At 37.3% G+C, this 27621-nt stretch overlaps 1 protein-coding gene across 2 annotated transcripts in view; it reads left to right on the forward strand.

The window, feature by feature from the left end:
• Positions 1 to 666: 666 nt before the first annotated feature.
• Positions 667 to 27621, forward strand: part of LOC112058583 (protein winged eye) — a 119532-nt gene continuing 92577 nt past the window's right edge. The window contains exons 1-2 of one of the 2 annotated variants that reach the window (XM_052884508.1): positions 667 to 891; positions 1093 to 1380. The gene's annotated coding sequence lies outside the window, so the exon portion shown is untranslated. Of the gene's footprint in view, positions 1381 to 27621 lie in introns of both variants that reach the window. The other variant, XM_052884509.1, reaches the window with a different exon arrangement.

The raw sequence follows: 27621 nt of genomic DNA on the forward strand, positions 1-27621 counted from the left end.
GTCTTGTACATATGTTTTCTGTGTCACCGTGGTGACTTTAGGAGTTAAATGTAGGACTTGATATGTGGGGACTTTAGTAGTAAATGGAATGCCCATCTTTGGCCCAGGCCTACCCTTACCGCGCAACTTAGGTACCTATATTAAAAAAAAATCTTGATAATTCTACTTTAATAATGAAATAATTACTTAATCAAAAAAAGTTTGCTACAACAGTTTGTACCTATTTGGACAATTTTCGATCTGGTGTCTTGAAACCTGCTACCTCCACGGTCCAATCTTCATAATTGGCTACTACACAGGTACAGCTAAGTAATTAGTTGAGTAGGTAGGTATATCTGGCTATTGCAGGATCTCAGTCTACATCTGTCATAATCGAGAATCGTTCCATAGACTACAAACTTGCGATGCTAGTAACCTCTGAGTCAAAAGGGTCGTGTCTATTTACGGTTTCTTAGGAAAAGCCTCGGCAAAGGCGAAACCTTATGCCTCGTAAGATAGACCGTTGCCTCGGTGGAAGAATGGCGGAATCCTTACAATGCAGGTTGTATACAAAACTTGTTTGACCAGAATCGAGAGAGAAAAAAAAGTGGCGGGCAAGTTCGCCTACAATAGCATTCCCGCGTCGGTCCCGCCCTCCGCCTCCCGCCCCGCCCGCGCCCCGCGGCCCCGCCGCCGTCAGTCCGCGACCAAACGCGACCGCGTGCGTGCAGCCTAATCATGTGGCTCAGAAAAAATCAACCATCTTACAAACTTAAAAAAAAATAAGTGACTCAAAGACAAACTCTTTTTTTTTAATTTTCGTTAGAGAAGACAATTCTCACTCTCTCATTATAATTTTTAGTTAAGAATAACTATAGTAGTAATAAACAAAAACGATTTCAATGAGTATACGTAAGTTATAAATTACGACAATCTATAAATTAATCGTGTGTAAAATAGAAGCTGTGCGAGGAGTCGCGGTGGTTTACGATTCGGTTATCGATTTTCAACGTCACTACTCCCGAACAGCTGTTTTGAGGATGCGAAAGGAACACGCTAGAACGCAACTGTTCGGTTGATTTTTTTCATTCAAGTTAATTTTTTTGCGATTAGGGATGTGTGAAATTGCCATATAAACGAATTTTGGAAGGTACAGACCCATTTTGTTGCAGTTTATATAATACATTAGTTCTTTTTTCAAAAAGTTTCGATTGCCAAGTGTAGTGTGGTGATTACCTACTTGATATAAAATCCAGTGAATCCTTTTATCCTGTCACTAAACAGTGCATAACAAGAAAATAAGTGATAAAAATAGTGTAGTGTTTGACAAAAAAGTTGTTTAATACTGTGCCATTATATTTGGATTCTATACGTGGATGTGGATTTAATCCTGTTGATAAGGTAAAGGTAGAGTTTAATACATAATATTTTTAGGCAATATGTAATAAAAACATCAATGCAACTTACGCCATGCATTTTTGGTTCCGACAGTAGGCCTAACGTAACGCGTTCACCGTCGTAGCGCCCGGTGAAAACTAAACTTCGTTGTAGGTAGTTTTACTGGGTATTCCTAAACTCTTGGTGAGGTTTACGATTGACTAGGCTGAAAATATTTCGATCTTTGCCTTTGTCAAAAAAAAGTAGAATTTAACCGACCTCAACTAGAAAATAACCGACCTCTATTTTTGAGAAGAGGACTTCCTGAAATCTAACCGCATGTGTGTTAGCTTATTTATTGTTATGTTACTCTAAACCTTTCAAAAATTAATTAATTACCATGAATTAATCAGGTTGATTTTGTCGGTTCATTCTTCAGAAATTATATTTAAGAAGGTAGGTATGTAGGTACACACATTTTAAAAGTTCAGCTCCAGACTTTCAATCCCGTCTAACCTTAGTTTTCTACCGTGCTTATCGGTATATCAGATATTTGTGAAAACAGATACAGGTGGATCTATAAAACAACGCGGACTTATAAAAGACAATATATACCTACCTATCGTATGCATTGTTTCATTAATTAAATCTTGAAAATGTAAAAAACGCTGCGTATACATTAAGTAGAACAAGAGCTTGCGATAGACACTTCGTTTGATGAAGGCTGAGACTTAAGCCATGCTTTAAACAAGCGGAAGATATTTTTGTAATTACTTATACTGAAAATGCCCCTTAATTGTCTGCTGTTCTCAAGTCTGCTAATGGTCCGAAAGATCGCTTGAAAGATCATGTACAACCCGTACCAATAAGGGTAGCCATGCTGACCAGGAATAAAGGATGTAAAGGACCAACGATAAGGAGATTTAAACCACGTCTCACTATATTAGATATGGGCATACCCAAGTTAGTTATATTTGCATATCGTCTCTAAAGAGTAAAAAATCTGTCGTATGATTGTGTACTCTTCTATAAAAAGATCCCCAAGACAGTTATGGACCTGCCAAAGCATAAGTTTAAGAAATGTGTTAAAAACATTTACTTAGACGAGGTTACTAGACAATTGATTAGTTTCTTAAAGATAAAGGTGATAGAAGGCCATTGGATCAGCTTCACACCGAAAGTAAAACTATAAGAAATTGTAATGTTATCAATTGTAAAATAAAATACTGTACGTTTTTTTTAAAGAGCCACTGTTTAGTTTCTTGCTGGTTCTTCTCAGCAGAACCTGCCTTCCTAACCGGCGGTAGTCTTTACAAATAGTCAACTTTTGAATTCTGATTTTATTGAATTTTGACCCAATTTGAAGCCAATTGCCCTTGCCTCTTGCAATCACGTCCTTTGTAAAGGTTTGGAGCGTGTATTGAACTATATGCTCCTGGCATACCTCGGAAACTGATCTATCTTCTGTCGGACCAACAGTATGGAATTCGATGCAACCGTGACGCTTTTAGCATACCTATCATTTGATATATCCAAGGCTATTAAGCAAGCTTCCTTTTACGGGTTCCGCTCTAGCTATTGTAATTCGACAGAGACTTCGAGTGAACGATCATCTCGAGTTGGCTTAGATGTCTTATCTTGGAGTTCCTCAGGGATCAGTTTTGTCTGCTACACTCTTCCTGTGGCATACCATTTGGATAAGCCCAGTATTTTTGGGTACCTAAACTGACGATGGCACTCAGAGAGATTAAAGTACTTATGTATTCAATCCTCGTGCTAGAAGAGTTGAGGTCCTTGAGCAACGAAAGGTGCAGTTCAATTCACTTAATGCGGCCTAAATACAAGCGTGTCATCCAAAAGGATTCCTTCCACCTGACTCCGACTTTCCGCGATGGTTTTGTACCAATTACCGATAGTTTGTAGCTTCTAGAAGTAATCTTACCGTTCAAAAATCAATTCATCGAGTCTAAGGCAAAAATAGCTGGCAAAAAACTCGACATTCTCAACAAATTCTTATCCGGAACAGCTTTTAATTTTAAATCAAGCCCAGGTTCGATCGTGTTCATACACGATGATGATACTTCGCGTAACCATCCCGTAAATGGGAGATTTATGGGATGGTTAAGTCTCATCTCCTTGGATTCGGTGAATATCCTGACCTAATCCTGCTAGAAGGCTCATGGCAACGAAGCACTGACAAATTCTAAGCTTCAAAGTTTGCAGCATCACCGTAAGGTTGCCTGTCTATCGGTATTCTACAAGATATATTTTGGGAAGTGTGTGGAGTAACTGTTTGGTCTCGTTCCGCCTTCACCTCATACTCATAGGACGAAATACATCGAAGAGTGTATCGCTATGTAATCGATGTCACTTAAAAACATGTCCAAGACGTATACCTACATGGTTTTAGACAAGGTTTAGTTCGTCATTACTTATACGCACTGCAAATACATGGAAGTCCCTGCCAGCTTTTGTTTTTCATGCCACCGACAAGATGGATAGTCAGAAGTGAATAGACATCTTTTAGGTAAGCGCATTCCACCATAGACTGCATCATTGCTTACCAACAGGCGTGATTGCAGCCAAACGCTTGCTTAAATAGAAGGAAGCAGGTTTCAAGGGTCCAAATCCTCCATTGCCTATATTTTGGTTTTTCTACATACCTATAATACTATAGCCTATAATTCTGAAATACCTATAATTGGTTTTTCTACATGAGGAATCATGTCTCCAGTCTCCATAACCTTAGGTTCATTGCAACTCCTCGATTAGAGACCCATAAAGTTTTAAATGGTATCTTTCGAAGGGTTGCCGTGAAGCTAAGAGACTGACAACTAGAGGACATAATTTCTCATATTATGCTGAGATACATAAATAATTAAATAATGCTTTATAGTTGGATGACTGAGGATCTGGACCTTTGTAAACCTACCTTCCAAAGCCAACACAGTGTTAATTCCATGATTGGACTACCGTACCGTTTATGGTAGGTGCCATTTACTACAAACTTTAAGCCTCTTTGCCTATCATACCCACACAAGTTCTCAATACATAACACAAAGACAAAACCTCGTAAACTGTCGCAGCTTAATCTGTCTCACTTTATATTAACGAACAATTTTTAAGTTGTTGAACTCAAGAGTTGTTGTTGTTTTAGCATAGTTTGCGTTTATTACGTGTACGTACTTTAATGTAAATACATGTTATAGACGAAACTTTGAGCAAGATCTCAACGTTTGTCAAACCTTAACAAACTAGGTGACTATCATGAGTGGACTAAACCGCTTGGCTTGGTTTGCCTATAGGTTAGGATGCGATGAGGATGAGATGAGTGATTGATTGATGATGAGTCTTTTTTAACCGAAATTAAAAAAAAATCAAATGTTTTTTTCCTTATTAATGCTTCTTAGCAATTTTTTGGATTCTAAAGAAAGTACTTACTTAACCTATATAGTTTTTGGGCAAAGTTTCTTTCTTTCTTTTAGCTTTCTACATAAAAATCTGAATAACAACAATAGAAATGGCATCTACGGTGGTAGTACTACGAGTTGTCATTACAATAAAAGGTCCATAATCGCGCTTCCTTTCGTGTTATCACTATTCCTTTATTCGCGGCTAAAGATTTCGTTATTCGCGGATCTGAATGTCGAAAATGACGTAAAAATCTTCAAATTTAAACTTTAACTAAAATGAAAAAAAAATGGAAATAGTAAATGTGACGCAGTAAAATGAAGTTTTTAAAATAGATGTATACGCGACATATTTACAAAACTTTTGCCTTGCGAATAAAGAGCTCACTGTGCTCGACACCACAGCCAAAGAATACGTCGACGACGATCGCCTCTAAAGTCTCAATCCGCATTTCCATTGCCTTGTTTTTCTATCCCTGAGCCGTAGAGTTATAAACTCCTAATATTATTAGTTGTTCATAGGACAGTTTCTTAGAGGTTTTCTAATCAACGCATTAGTATAACAGCGGTGTACTAAAGTCAGCGTAAGAGCCACGTTTAGCCGCAGTGATATACGGGTACGGAACCCGCCCGCGCGCCCGCGCCGCCAGCCGACGACGGCACGCGACTACTGCCGCGATTATCTGTTACCGTATTTCAAATTTTATTGCGCTATCCGATTGTCCCGGCTCAGTTATTATAGGCTCAGAGGCGGACATCTTTGAACTTTAGCTACACGGGCGGGACTCAAAATTTAGGTTCTGGTAACCTGGAGCTCGATTCCGCTATTTTATACTCGTCGGTGAAATATTCGCCTATAATACGTTTTATTCGAATTTGAGCTTTATTCCTATGAGATGCCAAAATTAAAATGACACTAACAACGAAGTTTCCATGAAAATCAACGATGTCACAGCGTTGAAACTTTACAGAATGCGGGGACTGCACTGTGTTGTGGATTTTTTCCTGATACATCATTTTGTTGTGACTATAGTTTTATTATTTTTGTACGTATTTACTAGTGGAAGCTTTATGTGCTATTTCAGAAGATTGATAGTAGTCATGTAGTCGTGTTTATGACTTCAGCGAATTATAGTATAAGAGGAGTGTTAAAAAACATTTACTAAGTCGAGGTTATAAATTACTACACAAATGATGAATTCCTTAATGATAAAGATGTTTAGATTAGGATCTTCTTGGATCAGCTTCCACCTTCACACAGGAAGAATTTTTTATGATATTAACTACTTACTTAGTGTACATTATAATAATGTTTCTTAAAAGAGCAACTTTTGTGTTGATTGCCGGCTGTTCTCATCATAACCTAATGTCGAATTGACCAATAGTTACTCCTAATGGTTAATTCTGCAGGTAGATTAGACTTGAAAATTTAATCATTTTAATATCCAGGTGCAATTTGTGCCCTGTCATATATTTCTCATCACTAATAAATAACTTATGAGAGCCTCGATTGTATCTATGTACTTCTAAAGGTTATTTTTATCTATATTACTTATACTAGGTACCTATAATGTACCTAACAATGTACCTACTTTAACGATGTAACAAAACAATCAACCGGTAGGGGTTTAATAAAGAGTATAGGATATCTTTCATCTACAAAAACCATCTATTCTGTCAATGATAATGATAACGAGTAAACCAAAAAGCAATTAAATACGGATGATAGATTTTAAATTACATTTATTTTATTATGAACAGTTTTTTGGCAATATTATAAGTTACAAGGAAACACACCTAATTAAAAATAATAATTGATGAGTTTTTACTTTCGCTGTTATGGATGCCAATCGACTAATAGCTTTACGAGTGTGGTCTCCGGGCCTGCGACTGATGCAAGCTTTTGTTCTTCTTCTGTAGAAGGGCGACGTTACGCAACGCTAAAGATCAAAGACTGCTTGCGTAAACCGACATCCTTCTAATATAATAAATGTGAAAGTTTGTATGCTTGTTACATAATTAAGCAACATATAATTTATACAAGTGTATCCTTGCGCCTATACAGCCGTGATAGCCCAGTGGATATGATATATGCCTCCGATTCCGGAGGGTGTGAGTTCAAATCCAGTCTGGAGCATGCACCTCCAACTTTTTAGTCGTGTGCATTTTAAGAAATTAAATATCACGTGTCTAAAACGGTGAAGGAAAAACATCGTGAGGAAACTTGCATACCAGAGAATTTTTCTTAATTCTCTGCGTATGTGAAGTCTGCCAATCCGCATTGGGCCAGCGTGGTGGACTAAAGCCTGACTCCTCTCATTCTGAGAGGAGACTCGAGCTCAGCAGTGAGCCGAATATGGGTTGATAATGAATACCCTTGCGCAGGATACCTACTTTATATTCCTATCTATCAATTGACAGCAGGTAAAGGGTCCATAGTTTAATCATTGTTAGAACCGAATTGTTCCGAACAGAAAAAAAAACAGTACCTTTAAAGGATCATTTTTTGTCTGTCAGCCTAACTGTTTGTATGTATAATACTCTTTATCTCGGAAACACGTGGTTTGTAGTTCAAATTCAAATTACTCAGGTCTACGGTCCCTTGAAGCTGTGATAAAATCAAACTTGAAAAATAATATTAAGCCGTTTATGCCACAAAAAACGTAGGTATATTTGGAAAGGAAATCAAAATTCATAGAGCAGTACACACAATTATACATTTTAAATCGTAACGTGTAACTTTAACACAATGAAACATGGATTTTATAGGCGCTGTGTTGTTGACAGAGGGGTAACCTCTAGCGAGGCAGGTCCTGGTCGAGGTAATTGTTCTGAGATTTATACGTGTAACTCTCGAAGTAGATATTTTGGGACAGACTTCGTCCGGGGCAGTATCTGCCAGGCTTATTTCTACTGATATTACCGTGTTCCAGTCAGAAGGAGCGAAGATACTGTTATGTGAAATCTGATATCTGTTAAATCTAACTTGACTCCCTATTTCTTTCAAATCGGTTCAGTAGTTGCGATGTGAAAAAGTTAGTAAGTAACATTAACTTTTGCCTGTATTGTAATACTAGCCGATGCCTGCATAGTTCCCGTTACTGTGAGAATAAGGGTATAAAATATAGCCTGTGGCACTCACATATAAAATGGCTTTCTCGCGGTAAAAGATTTTCCCGAAGTGGTTCATTAGATCCCCCTATAACACCACAAACTTTACCTCTTTGTAATAGTTAGTGTAACCAACAGCTTGTTCACTTATAAATATTGCACTTATGTTTTACGTAATTCGTCGTCGCCAAAAAAAATACCTACCGGAAGTAGCGTATCTCAATGGTATCAAATAATCTTACCTTATCAGCAATCTCGAAGCCATTATCAAGAGCCGAATATAGAATAGATATTAAAGAGACTCGTAGTATTGTGTTTGAACTCAATACCGGCAACTACAGAAAAGGAAAAACTACGAACTGCATTCAAAAGGTATTCAGAAGTTCGCCTACCATCGCCGACTGGTACGACGCTCAATGCCTAGTCTGTGCTGCTGTGCAACTAGCGGTACAGTGGGGTATAGAGCCGTGATAGCCCAGTGGATATGACGCCTGCCGTCGTTTCGAATACGGACCAGAGTATGCACCTCCAACTTTTCAGATATTTGCATTTCAAGGAATTAGTGAAGGAAATCAGCATACCTGAGAATTTTCTTGATTCTCTACGTGTGTAAAGTTTGCCAATCCGCATTGGGCCAGCATCGTGGACTACTCATTCCTGAGAGAACTTTCAAACATCACGATACTGAGCCACCTGCATCCAGCGAATCCCTGCGACTTGCTTGATGTCGTCAGTCCACCTGGTGGGGCGGTCGACAAACACTGCACTTTCTCGTACAGGGTCGCCAATCCAGCACTTGGGACCCCCACGTCCATCTTCTCTTCGAACTATGTGCCCCGCCCATTGCCACTTCAGCTTAGCAACTCGTTGAGCTATGTATGCCGAACATGGGTCGTTAATGATAAGGCGCAAGAAGTACTCAGTTAGCTACTCTGAACAAAGGCCTTTCTAAAAAACGCGTATTATGGTAATTTTTTTTAATCTTACAACAAGAATACATTTCATTTGTAGGCGTTATCTTGTATTTTCATTCTTTTACGTGGTTCATCAGACAGCCTTGCTAAATGTGCATCAAACGATACCTACACTCATTTGATGCATATTTAGCAAGGCCACCTGAGAGCACCTAAACTACAAGTCGGACCAGACAGTAATGCGCATGCTCGGCTGCGGACCTCAAAGCGCCAAAGTTACTTTGCGTTTACTGTATGAGTCAAGGTAATCAACGTCAGTCGTCTTTTTGTCTTGGTTTACCGTAAGTTATGTATCTATTACATACACTACCTCAACCGCACGCCAGCTTTATTTTATATTACAAAATTGGTATATCTAAAAACACTATAGTAAGGTGATCGTTCCCTGAATCGTTTCTCGTTTTTGTTAATTTTTTTTTCGTGTTCATTTTCAAAAGCCAGCGCGATTCATTACCAAGTAAGATGATGGTTAACGCGAGTCTATTTGACATAAAAAAGTATGTTCTGAACTGTATAATCAGTACACTGTGCCCCCAGTCGCTAGATACTCGTATAGTTAGATAGCAAAGTATTGAAAGCATGACCTCATCGAAGAACGACCTTTTGTCAATGCATTGTACGTTGTATTACTGGCACTACCTACCCGGTACCTACTGCCCACGTCTAGGTAGGTACTAAATTAAACTGACTATAAGCCAATAGTCTAGATCTAGAAACAATAGTAGATTGGCAACACTTTAAAAATATAAGTGTATTAATTTTCTTATACCTTGTATCTGTTACCGTTAAATTGTGAAATACGTTAGTTTATAATCTCACTTGCGATATTGTAATCTGTCGATATATTGTGAACTGAACATACCGATTACAATTTAACGTGTTATTTTTCGGTATATTATAATCTACCGAAGTGAAACCGTTAAATTGCAATCTTAAAACGTCAACTGTCCGAACTTGAACTTCTGTCGTTACTTTTTAACGGCTAAGCCACTTTTTTGATGAATTTGGAAAAACCTTGGAGCAGAACTTATATTTTATCACTGAAAAACCTTGATTACCACGAGATTTGAGAAAACTTGAATTTCACACGAACGAAGTTGTGGATATATTTTTATATACCCGTAGGTATAGCATGATCTCAAAGTATATGATCAATGATCTATTGCGATTATAGCAACTGTTTCTATAGTATATATGTTTCATAGTCGTAATCGTGTTCATCGGTTAAAGAGCTCCATTAAAATACCTTTTTGTGTAGTTGAATGGTGTAAAAAAACGAGCAAAAACTTCTAGTTCAGTATAAGATATACATATACCAAATCTAAGCTCATTTTCCTCAGAAAATTTTGTTCATGCATTTGGGTGCGATACTGGTCCTTCTATGATTGGTCTGAGACCCGTACCTGCGCTATAGTAGTAGTGACCGGACCGCCCGCGGTTCAGTGGAAATAATTTCGATTGGCGCCTAGGAATGTGTTTGTAGCATAAACTCTGTATAAACACGCGATCTAATGACTCTTTCGTGGATATTGTCCGTAAATATTCGATTACGCACATTTGTTTTTATTTGGTAGAACTAAATCATAGTAGCTGTCAACTTAAGTCCCTATTTTGGTTAGCAGAATATTAGATTTCTAGACATTAGACATTGCAGAGATCTGCCCCTGCATTCGGTAAACTTACAGCGCTATGACATCGTCGGTTTCTATGAAAACTTGTTGCCGGTGACATTTTATTTTTGGCATCCCATAGAAATAAAGTTCAAAGTCTAATAAAAGTTGTTATAGGCGAATATTACATCGATGAGTATTAAATAGCGGAATTACACCCCTGTACGCTATGTGGTCGATGTTTTGGTTTGATTCGTCATACCTTATACAATGGAATGTCCTGCCAGCTTCTGCTTTCCTACCACCTACAATATGGGTATCAAAAGTGAATAAGCATCGTTCGTCGCACCATTAAGTTGCATCAATGCTTATCATCTGATGTCAGTCAGGCGTTAGCTTATTAACAAATATAAAAGCCGTTTTAAGCAGGTTCTTTGGAATGTACTTGTGAAGTAACAGCGTGTATGGCCACATATTTGAAGCCCATACTATTCTTGGCAACTCATCCTCAGTTCTTGGCAACTTTTCGCCAAAGCCCAATCTTTTGCGGTGTCTTTCGAAGGTTGCTACGATCTGAGGAAATGACTTTTCGAATAATCCTCAAGAAAATATAAAAACCCTAAGTTTCACTTGGCTGATGGAAGTTCTAAACCTTGATAACTGCTACGTCAGAAAGCCGCTACGGTCAAAACTCGGTAATTGCTTACCGTTACTTATAGTGGGAGTAGGGCTGACATTTTTTCAGCTAATTAATAAAATCACGAAAGTTAAGTTGTATAAAATATTGATTGATTAAAAATGGTTTTTAAATAGAACCTGTTGTATTATTAACATTTATATGGTAGTCATATCTTCGTGTCCATCACCGTAAGTCGGTCCCGCCGTCCTCAAAGTGGAAATATTTTCATTTAGTGCGCGCGCCGCATGCAACCAAGATCTGCCTCAGTTCGGCCTCCAGCCAAGTGAAATGCACAAAATCCATTCGGTTTTATCTCATTAACTATCATCGCCACACGAAAACCTACCCTAACTCGTAGGCTTTATAGTTGGAAATTGTTTACGTCTAAAATTTTATTCTGTAGATGACGTGTTTAGTTAAATTTGAGTGCGCGCGATTTTGAGTGTTAAAACGAACGGTGGAGGGTTTGAAATTGTTTGGAGTGGCTAAAATAAGGGTCGGATGTACAGCGAGGTGGAGTGTTAGAGTAATGTCGACTTTTTGCTGTTTGATATACGGCTGTGTTTTGCGTGGGTGATGTTTTATAAGGTTTTTTATGGTGTTCGGTCGGCAATCAGCTGTTTGGGCACGCGTTGCCCCTCGGGAGCGGATGATGTCAGCTCCCTTCGCGACGGGTTGTATTAAATTTTCTAAAATTGCGCCCCCTCGCGGTTTCTCTTTAGACATGGCTACAGGCAATGTCAAATATTTAATACAAATATCGTATTTCAACTCTACTTACCTTAGCCTAATATTAGGTATTACATCACATACATACATACAGTAATGCTTTGCGAAAGAAAGAAAGATTACCTAATATATATTAAGACGCAAAAGGAAATTCGCTTGAAGTTAACTTAGATCAATGCATTCATTTTGGAATGAAATCCAAAATTGAATTTTCCATTCAATTTTGGAATTGAAAATAAAATTCGAATGATAAATAAATATCTAGCTTGGGTTAAAGAACCCCATGTTCTCCTATAGATTTTAAGAAACACTGTTGTTTTAAACATTTTTTCAATTTAAATAAGAAAAATACTTAAAAAACGTGACACCAAACGCTTCTCCGTCACCCAGTAGGCATGGATAAAAACAGTTATCTTTAAACTAATAATTTATAAATACTTTTAAGTCTAAAAACATTCGTTTATAGAAACCCTAAAGAAAAATGTATTATTCATGTTTGCATAATAAAACGTGTATTATGGATATAACACTAAAAACAATCATGGAATGTATAATACAATATAATAATAGAACTTGGTAAATAAAAATTCGGGCTTGAGAAGTTCATCAAGTCTGTGATATAGTCTGTTACTTGTGAAGCACATGTAGTGAGATTATTTGTATTCCATATTATCTAATCCTGAACTTTAATGTCATTAACAAACCATAAGTTTGGCCGACCAACCTATTTTACTTTGAACTCGCTATAAATCCCGCTTAACAAGAGCCGTAGTTTGATATAAATTATTGGCAGCAATAGATCTCACAATCTGGTTACGTGGGATCGAACCGCCATCCCTTATCCGTAGGAAGCGATCCATCAACGTGTTATCTCGCAGGAAACAGGCTTTACTAGTGTTTCCATCTATCTGGTTGCCGCGTGTAAATCTCACCTTTATTACGAAGGCCATAAGAGCGTTAGGTCCGTGTCAAAAGAATGCTGTGTCAAATAAGGAACATATAGATGTATTAGTTTGAATGACTTTCAAGTTCAAAATACGGGGACTAACTATATTTTTTAATGACTACCCTCTCTACTACAAAATATTTGTCTACAAGGCGGACCAACTTGATAACTTTATACCGCCGTGATTTTATCACTTTTCAGACGGAATAATAAATAATTTATTATAGAATTTCAAAACTCATCTCGTCATCAACCCATATTCGGCTCACTGCTGAGCTCGAGTCTCCTCTCAGAATGAGAGGGGTTAGGCCAATAGTCCACCACGCTGGCCCAATGCGGATTGGCAGACTTCACACACGCAGAGACTTAAGATAATTCTCTGGTATGCAGGTTTCCTCACGATGTTTTCCTTCACCGATTGAGACACGTGATATTTAATTTCTTAAAATGCACACAACTGAAAAGTTGGAGGTGCATGCCCCGGACCGGATTCGAACCCACACCCTCCGGAATCGGAGGCAGAGGTCATATCCACTGGGCTATCACAGCTCTAAAAACTCATCTATTAAGTCGAAATTACTAAATACCTTTGACGAGTTTCTCAATGCCTAAGGCGTAAAGGAGAAAATTAGCCCGACTGTAATTTTCACGCGGCAAATAAAAGTAATTAATTCTTTATATTGCAAATGATCATTATAACACATTTGCTCATAAAGTATCTCTTATTTTACCAATTTCAATATCGTAATGTATCTAATTACGATTGTGCACATGTAATGTCATGTAAAATGCACATGTGCTGTAATGTAATATAAAACTTTTATCATCCGTCTGAAAACGAACGGCACTTTTTTAAATCTTAGCAAAGAGTTTTTATGTCAGAAAAGTGCTCAACATTTTATGAATAAAATTAATTTTGTAAGATAAAATGTAATAAATAAACATTTAAGTAATTCTTTCATTTTAATAATTTTTACAATAATTGACAACCATTTATAATTAACAGAAACACAACAATATAAATTTACTTTATGAGTAATACAGGCTGTTTTTGGTGCATTTTCTTTAAAAAAGCTGGTGTGTGCACTTCGCTATCTACGCAAAAATTGCAAGCGTATCAAAATGTCATCTTATGGAAAACAGGCAAAGATGCAAATTCATTTTCAGAAAGTGTTCAAAGTATTTCCTCGCAAATGTGTTATAAAACGTCGTACACTTCGACAAACTTATGTGCGCTTTGATAATTACTGCATCTGCTTCCTTACTATAGCTATTGCAATATCGCCTCGGCTGTAATTTTCAACTTACCGCACTTATATCATAATGTATTATTATTATAGTTGTTGAGTTTCTTGCCAGATCTTTTCAGTAGAAATTTGCCTTCTTAGTCGGTGATAAATTCAGTACAATCAGTTAAACTTGACGTTCCAAAAGTGCGTGTAAAATAAGCATGAATGAACGAAGTAGAAGAAGAAGAAAAACTTTATTGCACACAAAATAAATGATAAAAAAGGACATACACGTGAGCACGCAAAAGTGGCTTTATTGTTAAACGAATTTGATTTTGAATACATCACATACATGATCTGTAGTAGGTACTATTCTGTAAAGATGTTTTTACAGCTTGACACTGTAAGTTTCGAATTCGTGCGTATCTTTCTCTCTATTTCTGTCCAATATGATACTATAGATAAAGAGAGATAGACTAAAATTCGATGTTGACACTGTCGAGTTATAAAACATCGTTGTAGAATAATGCTATGGAGTTTCGAACTCTAAAACGACCCGTAGGAATGTAACCGCTAACCGTTAGTAATTATTAAGATTTCCTATTACAAATGAATTAGTTTCTGAGACAGGTAATGCTCTATTATTAGAGAAGTAAGATTTCACCGCAGTAAAGTAATAATTATAAGATCAGATTTACTGCGGCAATAAACAATGAAGTTTTACAGCCAACAGCCGCGCTAATTAGAAAGGATGTGCAACAAACGAAAGGTAATTTTAACTTGTACATTAACATCTTCGTTATGATCGTGCACTGCGCTATATACGCATGTGTAGCAGAAGAGGAATAGAGAGAGTATGGCGAAATATTCGGAGCCGTTATGATAAGGAGAGAGAAAAGAGAATTAAGAATAATAGGGATCTCTAAGATTTACAGCTATCGAGTTGCTTAGACTTCATAATAATTGGAAACACCAATGATACCAACAAAATGATACCAACCAATGATTTTTTTTCTTTACAAGTTAACCTCCCACAAGCCTAAAACCAACAAAATGATATTCGCAGAATCAGTACACAGTCGATTAACTAGAATCGTTGATGATGTAGGATATTCGGTTAATCGAAAATTCGCAAAATTTAATGTCAGAGGAAAAGCGATTTTGTGCATACATTATTATAATATAATTATTAAAAACAACATATTATTAAAAGTAACAAACGTGAGTGTTTAGTATTAGAAGACAAGCGAAACGCGAATTTCTCAGATTTATTGAAAAAAAATACGCTAATATTTCCATGTTTTGGATTGGAAGTCGTTTTAAAATTATTGGATCACGATTAAAAATCCGTTTAATCACGATTTGGTATAACTTGAGGCCGGTTAATCGGTTAAGTGTACTCAGACAAATGGGTACCTATTCGCTGTCCCGTTCGCGCGTCGCCCGCTGAGGTGGCTAAATAATATGCAGAAGGCAGCTGCCAATAAGCGTCGTAAAGCGGCGGAATGGTCGTTTTTACAGCGCCGTTTTTACTGCCCGCCGGGACTCTGGAGTTATTTGCTGAGGACATGTGCCTTAAGCCACGGGCGATGTAAGATATTCGATACTGCGCCTTTTTGTAATCCCGGGATTCCGGGATTGACGAAAATTTATTCTAAAAATCCAGGAAGAAAACTAGTGACTATAAACGATATTTTCTTAAAACTTTTTTTTTTTTTTCTTACAACTAAAACTAGATCGGTATTATGTAGAACAAATATGTACTTACTCGTAGTTTAATTTCGGAATCCGAATACTTATTTTGGAAGTCGACATCTGAAAGGGCGTTAAAAGCATTTAATTTTCTAGTTGGGCGTTTAGATTGTTGTTATACCTACAAAGTGGTATGTTTAGATGCAACTGAACTGTAATATAAAATACGCTTGTATCTCGTAACTTGAGAGTGAAAAGTTTTCACCATGAAGTCACCCGCATTGAGTCAAGCGGGAGCATTCGGCAGTCAACGCACTGTCGACAATAGTTATCAGCCTATATTCGGCTCACTGCCCAGCATGAGTCTCCTCTCAGAATGAGAGGGATTAGGCCAATATTCCACCACGCTGGCCCAATGCGGGTTAGCAGACTTCACACACGCAGAAAATTAAGGAGATTCTCTACATGCAGGTGAGAAAATTCTCTGGTAACATCGTGAGGAAAACTGCATTCCAGAGAATTTTTCCGCGTGTGAAGTCTGCCAATCCGCATTAAGCCAGCGTAATGGAATATTCTGAGAAGAGACTCACGCTCAGGAGTGAGCCGAATATGGGTTGATAATGATGATCCTCACGATGTTTTTCCTTCACTGTTTGAGACACGTGATATTTAATTTCTTAAAATGCACACAACTGAAAAGTTGTAGGTGCATGCTCCGGACTGGATTCGAACCCACGCCCTTCGGAATCGGAGGCAGAGGTCATATTCACTGGGCTATCACGGCTGTGGACAATGCCCAACTATAACAATAACCGGCGGCTTGCGTCGCCCCAACAGCACTACCAATCGATTCTATCGAACAAATGCTATTTTTATATTTGCAACGGCAAATAGTCGAGTACCCGCACTTGACTCTTGTGACTGTAGTTTTTAATAAAACTAGGTACTTCAGTAGCTAAGTACTTGATAGGTTTTCAACTAACTTTTGACTAGTATGCAATTTAAAATGTATGCATAGTGTTGAAATTACATTGCTCTTTAAAATATACATAGTTGCTTACATTGGCAAAATTTAATAGTAAAATTCTGTTGTCAGGTTATCGAACTATTTGTCTCGTGTTAGCAATTAGCATACTTATCTATATCTATACTTCTATATCTATACTAATATTATAAAGAGGTAAAGTTTGTAAGTTTGTAAGTTTGTCACATTTTTTAAATGGGGTAATCTTCGGAACTACTGGTCCGATTTTAAAAATTCTTTCACCAATAGAATGCTACATTATCGGGGAGTGCTATAGGCTATATTATATTGGTATCATATATATTAGCCGAGTTATCACAGTTTTTGTCATACAGGTCGGACTAAAAACCTTTTAAACAGACTTATTCGCATGCGCTGCCTTAACCATTGTGTAAAATTGAAATTAATGTATGGAGACTTTATGTATCTTTAAAAGTTCTACAAAAAAGTCCGCGACGCCATATATCTATCTTCTATATATTAGCAGATATAGTACCTTTTGTGTTTTAAAAATTATTAATTTTATATACTTAGGTTTACGTCATTATTTATACAACTAAACTTTAATCCTTATTAAAATAAATTGTTTAATAATCTCAAGGATATTATGGAGATAAGATTTGCCCTTTACAGTATGTTAATTACTTAAATAGTTTCGGAGATAATACAAAATTTCTAAAAGACGCAGTAATTCCGCTATATGACGCGCGGCGCTTTCATTTACGTAGTTCCCGTTCCCGTGTGAATATGGGGATCAAACATAGCCTATAACACTCGCAAATAACGTAGCTTTCTATTGGTAAAACAATTTTTCAAATCGGTCCAGTAGATCCAGAGATTACCTCCTACAACCACACGAACTTTACCTCTTTATATTATTAGCATAGGAGTCTCTATTTCTCTTGGTCATACCACCACTCTCGAAGGACTGGACCGATTTTGCTAGGGGTAGGAGTAAGATAGAGAAGTTACAGGGTAGGGTAGGGTACGGGTAGGGAAGCGTAGGGGTAGTGTAGGGGTAGGGTAGGTTTAGGGCCGGGTTTAGGGTAGTGGTAGGGTAGAGGTAGAGATAGGGTAGTGGTAGGGTAGAGGTACGGGTAGGATAGGGAAGTGGTAGGGTAGGGGTAGGATAGGCGTGAGATAGGGGTACGGGTGGGATAGGGGTAGGAAAGGGATAGGGTACGGGGAGGGTAGGTGTAGGATGTGGTTAGGGGTAGGATGGGGGTAGGGGTAGGATGGGGGTAGGGTGTAGGTAAGGTATGGGTAGGGTAGGGGTAGGTTGGAGTAGAGTAGGGGTAGGGTGGGGGTAGGGGTAGGGTAGGAGTAGGGTAGATGTAGGGGTTGTGTAGGGTAGGGTAGGGGTAGTAGTAAAGTTGACATCGAAATTAACGCGGACGAAGTCGCGGGCGTCCGCTAGTGTACTTATAAATAAATAGAATAAAAAAAAACTAAAAAGCCTTTATTCTGGTACCGTTTTACAATTTTAACTTACAATCTAACATTAATTAAAAAGAAACAATTACACTAAATACAAATCGCCTTTACGGCGTAGGCCTTCCCCAAATCTTTTTATAATTTCCTGTGTAATCCAGGCCGAGCCACTAGTTTGTGAGAAGACGTCTCTCCATCTCCTTTTCTAACGACCTTTTTTTTCTTTTTTCGCCCCTTGGTACCCATTCCGTCACCCTTTTGGTCCATCTATCGTTCTGCAATCTACAGATATGCCCAGCCCATTTCCACTTTAAGGATCGGATCCTTTTTATTATAGTTGTGGTACTTAAAATATACTTAATAAGTGTGTTCATTTTAAATAATCTATACATAAGAGGTAAAGTTTGTGGTGTTGTAGGGGGTAATTTCTGAATCTATTGTAATTTAATAATAATAAATCGTCATCATAAAGTATAATTTCCGAAACTTCAAGTCCGTTTTGACATTGCAATAAACTAAACTGCACAGCTATTACAAACCTGACTAGGATGTGTTTTGATTTACTGCACCTCGTGTTCAGAGCGGACTAAAACTTTGGTGCGATCTACCTACTCTACTTTGCTTTGATTAGTAGAATAACCTCCGTAGTAGTGATTAGTGCAAACGATTGTGATGACGTCATAGTAACGCTTCGTCTAGGAACTGAAGCAGCTACAAGTATCGCCGCCGCATATCTATGCCCATTGTGTATCTATTGCATAGACTATAGAACAATAGACAATCCTTGTTACATCTAGGCAATTTGTACCTATGATTAATAGTCCTCTGTGATGTGATATCTTATTGTTTATAAGAAAATATGTATTATACAAATAAGTAAAGTGCTTATAATCTGTAAATAAGCACTTTATACATATTTTCTTAGGAAATAAACGAATTTTAAGTAAATCTGAATTGGATTAACAGAACATACAATAAATAGGTATTATTGTATGTTCTGTGAAAAATAGAATTTACTTACTTACTCGCATCATTTACAAATATTATTTAATAGTCAGGTAGCACAAAAAGTACTGCATAATAAATAGCATTCGCGAAGTGAAAAAATATTTTACTATACAAATAAGTATTTTAATATCAAATATCTATACTAATATTATAAAGAGGAAAACTTTGTTTGTAAGTTTGTTTGTAATGAATAGGCTCAAAAACTACTGGACCGATTTTAAAAATTCTTTCACCATTCGAAAGCTACATTATCCACAAGTAACATAGGCTTAGTTTTATTTTGGAAAAAAATAGGGTTCAGTAAGATATTTGGGTTTTTCGTACAGAAGGTGTAAAAAATCAACCAGAAAAGTAGGGTAGGGGTAGCTATGAGTAGGGTAGGGGTAGGAGTAGGCTAGGGGTAGGCTAGGGGTAGGGCAGGGGTAGGGTAGGGGTAGGATAGGGGTAGTTGAAAGTTTTTTTCGAGTTTCACGCGGACGAAGTCGCGGGCGTCGGCTAGTAAATAATAAAATGTTCAATGAACAAAAGATTGTTATATTAATATTCTAATTTAACAACAGAGTTTCGTCTATTTATAGCTTTTCTAAACTAAATTTTCTTTCTTTCTTTGATAAATATCAAAATTAAACAAATGGGCCTGCCTTGCAGATAGATTGACCCTTCTTATCACAACAAAATCTCAAAGCAACGAAAGCGTGGCCACAACAATATGCTAATAGTTAATACTAATCACAAAGATCAATGAAGAAAAAACAACGTTGAAATCTTGAAGCGCATTAAACATTAAGGCATAAACATTGTACACTCTGCGAAGCGATTAATCACTGCCACATTAGCATACAATGGCCCTTGACGAGCGCAGTCGGCTGGGCCGATAGTGATGAAGCTCGCACACTTGCCACATTCTTCATTCACAGATGCGTTACTGTTGTGCGGTGACCTGCCAACGCAGTTGTGTAGAATATTGGATACACTTTTGGCTAGTATAAATTAATAAGTTATCGTAGGTACCTAATTTATGTACGATTCAAAAATGTGTTGTATAAGATTATATAATAATTTATTTATTTTGCTATCATCCGCGAAAAGCCGACGAACCCATGCGACAACGTCTCCCAGGTCTGCGTAATTTAACACCCCGTTTCGTTTCACCCCGCGATCTATATGTATACTTACTGTGTGCGCTGTAGCATGGTGCGGTTGACTGTTGCCTTATGATACGTACTATTATTGTGTTCATAATACAAATTCATAATATAATTATAGTTATACGTGATTGTGAATCACGGATAACTTTCAAGATTGAAACGAACTGTCACCTGCACCATGTTACATCGCACCAACTGTAACATGGCTATTTCACAGACAATCAATACCGACAGACATTAATTTTATTCTTATTTTTGTCTATAAAATATCTAAAGATTTTCTGAAATAACCAAACCCCCAAGAAATAATAATTAATTTGTTAATGTACAACACAAGCCGTGTCAGGTTAGGTAACCTAATCTGCCTACAATTGAAACAAAATATCGTCTTTATCTCAAAGAGTAGGTATGCAGTAACTTTCAGCTTCTATCAGCGTTTTATCGTATTCATATTAATCATAATATCGAGTGACAGTGGCTGGCTCGAACCGGTTCATAGGGCTGGCAACGTTACCAACTTACAATACTCGTATTTTATATTTTATTGGAAGATAATTTAGTGATTGACTGCGATTTCCATTAATAAGTGTGTAACCTGTTAGGTCATATTCACAAGGGTAACTGGAAAGCTTTTACAATTTATCTTTGTCGAGTTTTTTTAGTTTAGTAGAGTGTTTTGACAGAGCTTCTTAATGCTGTGTTCCGGTCTGAGAAGTAGGTAGGCCGTAGGTTACTGTTTGTAATTACAGGCACATGAAGCGTAAAACCTACGCCTCGGGTACAGGGACACTTGGTAGGACCTTTTTTGTAGTCTGGGTGGCGTTGCTGCTTGGATTTTTTTCATTTTGTAAAGAATAGCTAATTATTCATTGTTGAAATGTATTTACCTTATTTTAAAACTTAGATGTCTTTGTATGTAATGTAAAGTGAGGTATCGCATATAACTCAAAAATGCACAGATTTAAAAACTATAAACTGTCCGTATCAGAAAATTAAATCCAAGGTATAAATATAAAAATTGCTCTATACAGAAAGTCAAATTGGTTAAAATGCTTTTAAATATTCAACTTTCGGTTCGGCTTTTGAACGCCAGGAATAGAATATAATTTAAATTTAAAATCGTTGACAGCCCTATTTCTGTACACAAGTAGAGGAATTGGGGAAACTTGTTTGTTATTTTATATTCCGCGGAACCGGTTAGTACTTTGTACGCAGAATAGGTATAAATTAACTTTTATCGTGCATTCTCTGATATTCTATGGAAATTGCTTTAAAATATTTCTTTTTTTATAACGATATAAAACATACGTAACTGAACCATTTTACCGAAATTATACTTAATTTATTTAAATTACAAATATAACTTACGTAGGGACTTAAATATTAAACAGTTGAAATTCGTATCTGCATATCTAGTAAATTCAATATTTGAAAAACAAAACCAATCATATAAAGTAGACCGTACATTTTGTAAAGTCAAATGTCTAATTGTAGTGATTGTTACCAGCTGGCCTATTCACTATATTAGTCTTTATTATCAACCTATTGAAATAAACATCAAATCAATATTGATAAATGTCATCTACCTTCTGTATGATATCCACCAGAAGGTACGGGATGACATTTATTACATAGAATCTCAATGTCGTATACGTCAACTAGTATACTCAAAGATAGTGTTTTAACCTGCCCGTCGGATGGCAAATTGCTCGTATCATTGGCGGAGAATTGATATGCATTTCATATCTACAGAGGTCGTAGACTTAGACTGTTCAAACCATCTGCGCAGTCCACTTGTGCAGTATTGTAGCCTTGTAAAACTGTAGAGCAGGCATAAGAAGCAACAACAACAAAAGCATTTGTTCTAAAACATCATCGTTTACAATAATATACACACCGGCAGACAGTAGGGGCCGTCAGCCGTGGCTAGTTACCACCCTACCGGCAAAAGACGTACCGCCAAGCGATTTAGCGTTCCGGTACGATGCCGTGTAAAAACCGAAAGGGGTGTGGATTTTCATCCTCCTCCTAACAAGTTAGCCCGCTTCCATCTTGGACTGCATCATCACTTACCATCAGGTGAGATTGTAGTCAAGGGCTAACTTGTAAAGAATAGAAAAAAAAAAAAAAGAGGAGGTTTCCGCTAGCGATAGATAACTCTTCGGTGCTTGCGAGAAAATTGCTCAGAGTTTAGTAGTAGTGAGTATTGAAACGTATACCTTATTTCGATTAGATAAGTATTCAATTCATTCGATAAGTTATAATGCCTGTCCAATCTATGCTCCATCTCCACCAGTGCTATCCATACTGGTGCCACGCAGATGACGGCGGTCACCAGTATGGTATCGGCATCTTCTGTGCAGCCTCACAACAAGAGGGTTAGAAAATAAGTAAATCTATACCTACTACTCGTAATATTATAAAGCTGAAGAGTTAGTTTGCTAATTTCAGGAACTACTGGTCCGTTTTGAAAAAATCTTTCAGTGTTAGAATAGTAATAGAATAGAGAGTGTTAGAAATTTATCGAGGAAGGCATAGGCTATATATTATCCCCGTATTCCTACGAATAAAGAGAAATAATCGAAGATATGTTTTTTTTTAACCTTCTACTAGTTGTTTATATTACTACTAGAAACTACTACTTAACTTACCACAATTCGGCACATGTCCGCGATGTTGCGCAGAGTTAAAAGTCGGTGTTTCACCACTAAACCAAATTCTATCTTACAACTGCATAGGAAAATCTGCAGTGTATCTAATAACCATATAACAGCCCTAATAACGATAATCGCAAAGTTGGTATGGTAAACGTCAAACTCCGAATTTGCTCTGTGTGCCTAGTGGGAGTTTTCAATGTTTTTATACTGCTACTATCACGTTGACGTAAACGCAAATTTATATGGAATTGATACAGTTGTGCGGTGGTGCCCCTAGATGGCGCTGTTTCAATTCTTTAGAAATTCGCGTTTACGTTACGTGACAGTAACAGTATCAAACTGCCACTAGACCCTCTGAACACGAAGCATGTAGCTGCGCAGTGTACAAAAAGCTATTTCAGCGGCGTTATAACACTTACGTCGTTCGAAGGCGGCAACTTCAGGACGGACTAGTAGTTTGACGCATATTGTGTACAGCCTCACGCCGCGACATTCCACGCCTGCCCGTTAGTAACAGTGATAGAATAACACGTTTCGCAAGTAATACATACATCAAGATACTCGTATGAACATAATGTTTGCGATAAAAATGAGCGAACGCAAAAAGTCCATTAATAAAATTGACTTCCGTCCACCGCGTCGTGACTCAGACAACACATCGAGCGCTGCGCGTAGTACGCTATGCCTACTGAACTATACTAAGTATAAATTTCGTCAATATACTGGTCCGTTCTGAACACAATGCGTATGCGCCGTGTACAAAATATTTTTTAATTATCATACCTGCGCCATTGTGCAATTTGTTGTTGCAACTTCAGAACGGACTAGAAGTTCGGTGCGGTATAGATTATAACTAACAGCCAGTTTCTTCATGTAAAGCTAAAGTTACAGTAAAAGTAGTAAGTAATAAAGAAGACTTTATTTTTCCATGAATAAGACTTCACTTAACAATAAGTCACTTTTAATTCATGACGTTACATTGACTATTACTTGCGATGAAGAAACTGGCCGTTAGCCTCTAGTCTGTTACAAAATGCTTTTAAAAGCCAATGATGAACGCGCAAATATTAATAAATTTGAAGCAGATATTTGTATTCGTTTCCATAGGGAAACGCCTATACCGTGACAAAACAATTCGTTTTTAATAAGCTATTTATTCATCTGTAATCTGTCGGTCAATTCATTACAAACATTATTAAGCACAAACAAAATATAATAAAACCATTGTTTTGTTTTGGTTTATGATTAACCGCGAACTGTATAGGTATTTGCCGTACTCTGGTAGAAACAAATTACACAATGCGCGGGCGCAGGCGAATATACACGTTTTACCGAATATAAATGTAGGTATAATACCTAACGACTAAAAACAATATTATTTTGATCTCTATAGGTATAAAAAGCTCGCAAACGCTGCATCACATGATGACAAATTAGGGTTAATTTACAGGAGCAGCAACTGCTACCTACGACTGTCGCCGAGATGTCGCCGACTGCAGTCGACTGCTGTCATTGCCATCTGTCAAAATTTCAACAACTGTCAAAAAAAGTATCATAATTAGGTACTGCCTAGTGACAGACGGACGGACAGCGGAGTCTTAGGGTCAGCGCAGACAGAACGGAACGCAGCGGATAGGATTTTATTAACGCGCTTGAAAATAAACTTTAAAATTATTATACTAAAGTGCATAAATGCTTGAATCCTAGTCGTACGCGTACTTTCAGTGTGAAGTCGCGCGCAAGCTGGTGCATACGCGATCCATAGATTATTAGACCGCGCGATTATTCCTCTCTGTCTACGCTGACCCTTAGTAATAAGGTCCCGTTTTACCCTTCGGGAACGGATCCCTAAAAAGTAGGCGTGGACATTTTGTAAAGTACGTATAGGTACGTACAGCAAATAGGTACACAGGTAAATCCGAAGTTGTAACTAAACCTAAACACTCAACCAGTTAACTTAGTACAGACAAGTGAAACTCTAAACTTGCGCCAACTTGTCCGCAAAGTAGCACTTTATATCTAGCTGCTGACGGTACTTTTTATTTTATCGCAAACTTTCACACCCACACAGATACGGTTACTTATTAGATGTAACGCCAGTAACACACTATCAAGCCGTCAAATGCAGCGCGCTTAGAAGTGTGGGCAGTGAAAAAAATATCGTAATATTGTTATTTATGGGTATGATTTCGTTATGTTTTTCAACTTGAGCGTGTGTGACTGGCGTAAGAAGGCGTTACTTTACTCTAATATCTAATTCAGTGGCTCCCAACCTTTTTACGATCAGGGACTAATTAAATGTCATTTACTTTAACAGCGAACCACAAATGAGAAAACATGCAGCAAAATTTAGAAAATATTTTAGTTAAAAAAATCAATATTACTTATCTCCTTTGAATTCTTATTGAGTTTAATACATTCTTGTAAAATTAAAAAGTATACTTACTGCTAATTAACTAAACGCCTAATACTCCTATATCATCGTACACTTTCCCGAATAGGATCACTCGTGTGTCCGTCTGTCACAGTTATTTATACTGAAAATCAAAATCAAAATCAAAATTCTGATTCAATTTGATATGAAAATCTTCGTGCTAATGCCTTGTATAGAAGAAGTTTAAATATGGAGCTCATTTTGAAGGCAAGATAGTAAATTAAAATCAGTTACTTATGTAGTTTGAAAGATGTACCTGTACAGAGGGAAATCGCAAAGCGGCTTTGTTTAACTTTATAATAATATTGTGATCCTAATTTGACTCGAGGATCTGAACCTAAGACACTATTCCTAATGAAGGCATATCAAACAGCGCTAGAGGTCAATATTCTTGTCGTTAAAATACCGAAAACAGCAGGTGTACGTCGCATTATTTGAGTGATCGCGACATTACGCATATTAATGATATTCGAATTGATAATTAAACACGCGACGCTCAGACGTCTATACCACAGAATATTTTTTACTGTGTATATACACTCGCCGTTTTTATCAATTAAAAAAAACATACTGCAGTTACGTGAGTCGTTGTGCAGTTTCTAATGGAATGGCACAGAAGTGATCGACGTAAGTGATATCTTAAGTACCTATTAAGCAAGTAACATTAAAAATGAGTAAACGTTACTCAGCAATGAGTCGTATTATATCTTCTCTACTATATAAAAATAAGTCAGGTTTTCCTTCCTGACGCTATAACTCCAGAACGCACGAACCGATTTCCACGGTTTTGCATTCGTTGGAAAGGTCTCGGGCTCCGTGAGGTTTATAGCAAAGAAAATTCAGGAAAAATTTCAAGGTAGGGTAGGGGTAGTTGAAAGTTTCCATCGAGTTTCACGCGGACGAAGTCGCGGGCGTCCGCTAGTTACTTCTAATAAATGATAATAAAATTAGGTTATTATAAGTTTGCAACATTGTTAAGTCAAAGATAGAGCCTCCGTTTTTAACAAAATCGGTAAAATAAGTAACTTTCTTTGAGTCGCTATTTGAAGCAAAGCTTCATAAAAACGTACCTACTCGTAAAAGCACAGCTTACTAAAAAGTTATTACATTTTCATATCTGCCTTTCGTGATTCGGGATGTAATATCACCAACTTTTAATTGAGAATTGTTTTACTGATAATTTCTTTGAAGAAAATTTCGAGAAAAACTCCGTATTACATAGCCTGTCAGAGGATCTCATCATCCACAATAGCCATTACTTGTCAGTTTTAATCGTAGTATTAGTAGTCGGATGTAATCTTTAAGACGACTCCAGATACCTATAGCTGCAAGTGTTCATAAGCACATAAGGCGCGCGGGGTGACACTGTCTGGGGTGACACTGTCGCTGCGCCCCTACGTAACTGGTGATACCTAAAATTTTGTATAGCGCTGCTTAATGCTATAATAATTTTGTCTTAACCTAGAACCTTGTAATCCGCCGCATTCGCTAACCACTTATAGAATCCGTTACAATATTCTACTAGATATTTCTAATCGATTGAACTAACTTTAGCACTATCTGTTGTGGGTTGAACTATTTTACTTTATTCTAGTACGACCACGTCGCAGTTATTTAGCGCAGGTATTGCGATATTGCACGCTATGCGGATTGTTTTAATGCGTTTGATTGAAACATCATTGTTTAAACACCTTCCGATGTAAATTAAATTACTGTAAGCGTTAAGTCTGTTTGATCCTTTTGTTCTATTCTATAAGTTAAATGGGTCAGTCATATAATATGATCTATATTGCAGGGAACAACTGTGTGGTTCGGTGGTTAGACTGTGTGGCTATGGATTTTGAGATCCTGAGTTCGAGTCCTGGGCTGTAAAATACTGAGATTTCCTTTCTATTGCGACGTGGTTGCTCTACCTACCCCTTTCTCCTTTAAGGAGGGAGGGGTAATTTAGACTCACCAAGCTCCGCCAATCCTCATCCATACATTGTTTTAAAATAGGCACATAGTAATCAATTGCAGGGCACATAAGTTAGGAACATACGTAACCTACGTAACCTACGTATAACCTACGTAAGACCTAAGTATATCCTCTCGGGTCGGCAACCATAATCTTAAGCCCGAAATATAAGGACAGTTATGTGGCGGAAATAATAAACATTTCCTTCAAACAAGCCCTTCCTTGG

The sequence above is a fragment of the Bicyclus anynana genome, chromosome 11, assembly GCF_947172395.1.
Source record: "Bicyclus anynana chromosome 11, ilBicAnyn1.1, whole genome shotgun sequence".
NCBI lineage: Eukaryota > Metazoa > Arthropoda > Insecta > Lepidoptera > Nymphalidae > Bicyclus > Bicyclus anynana.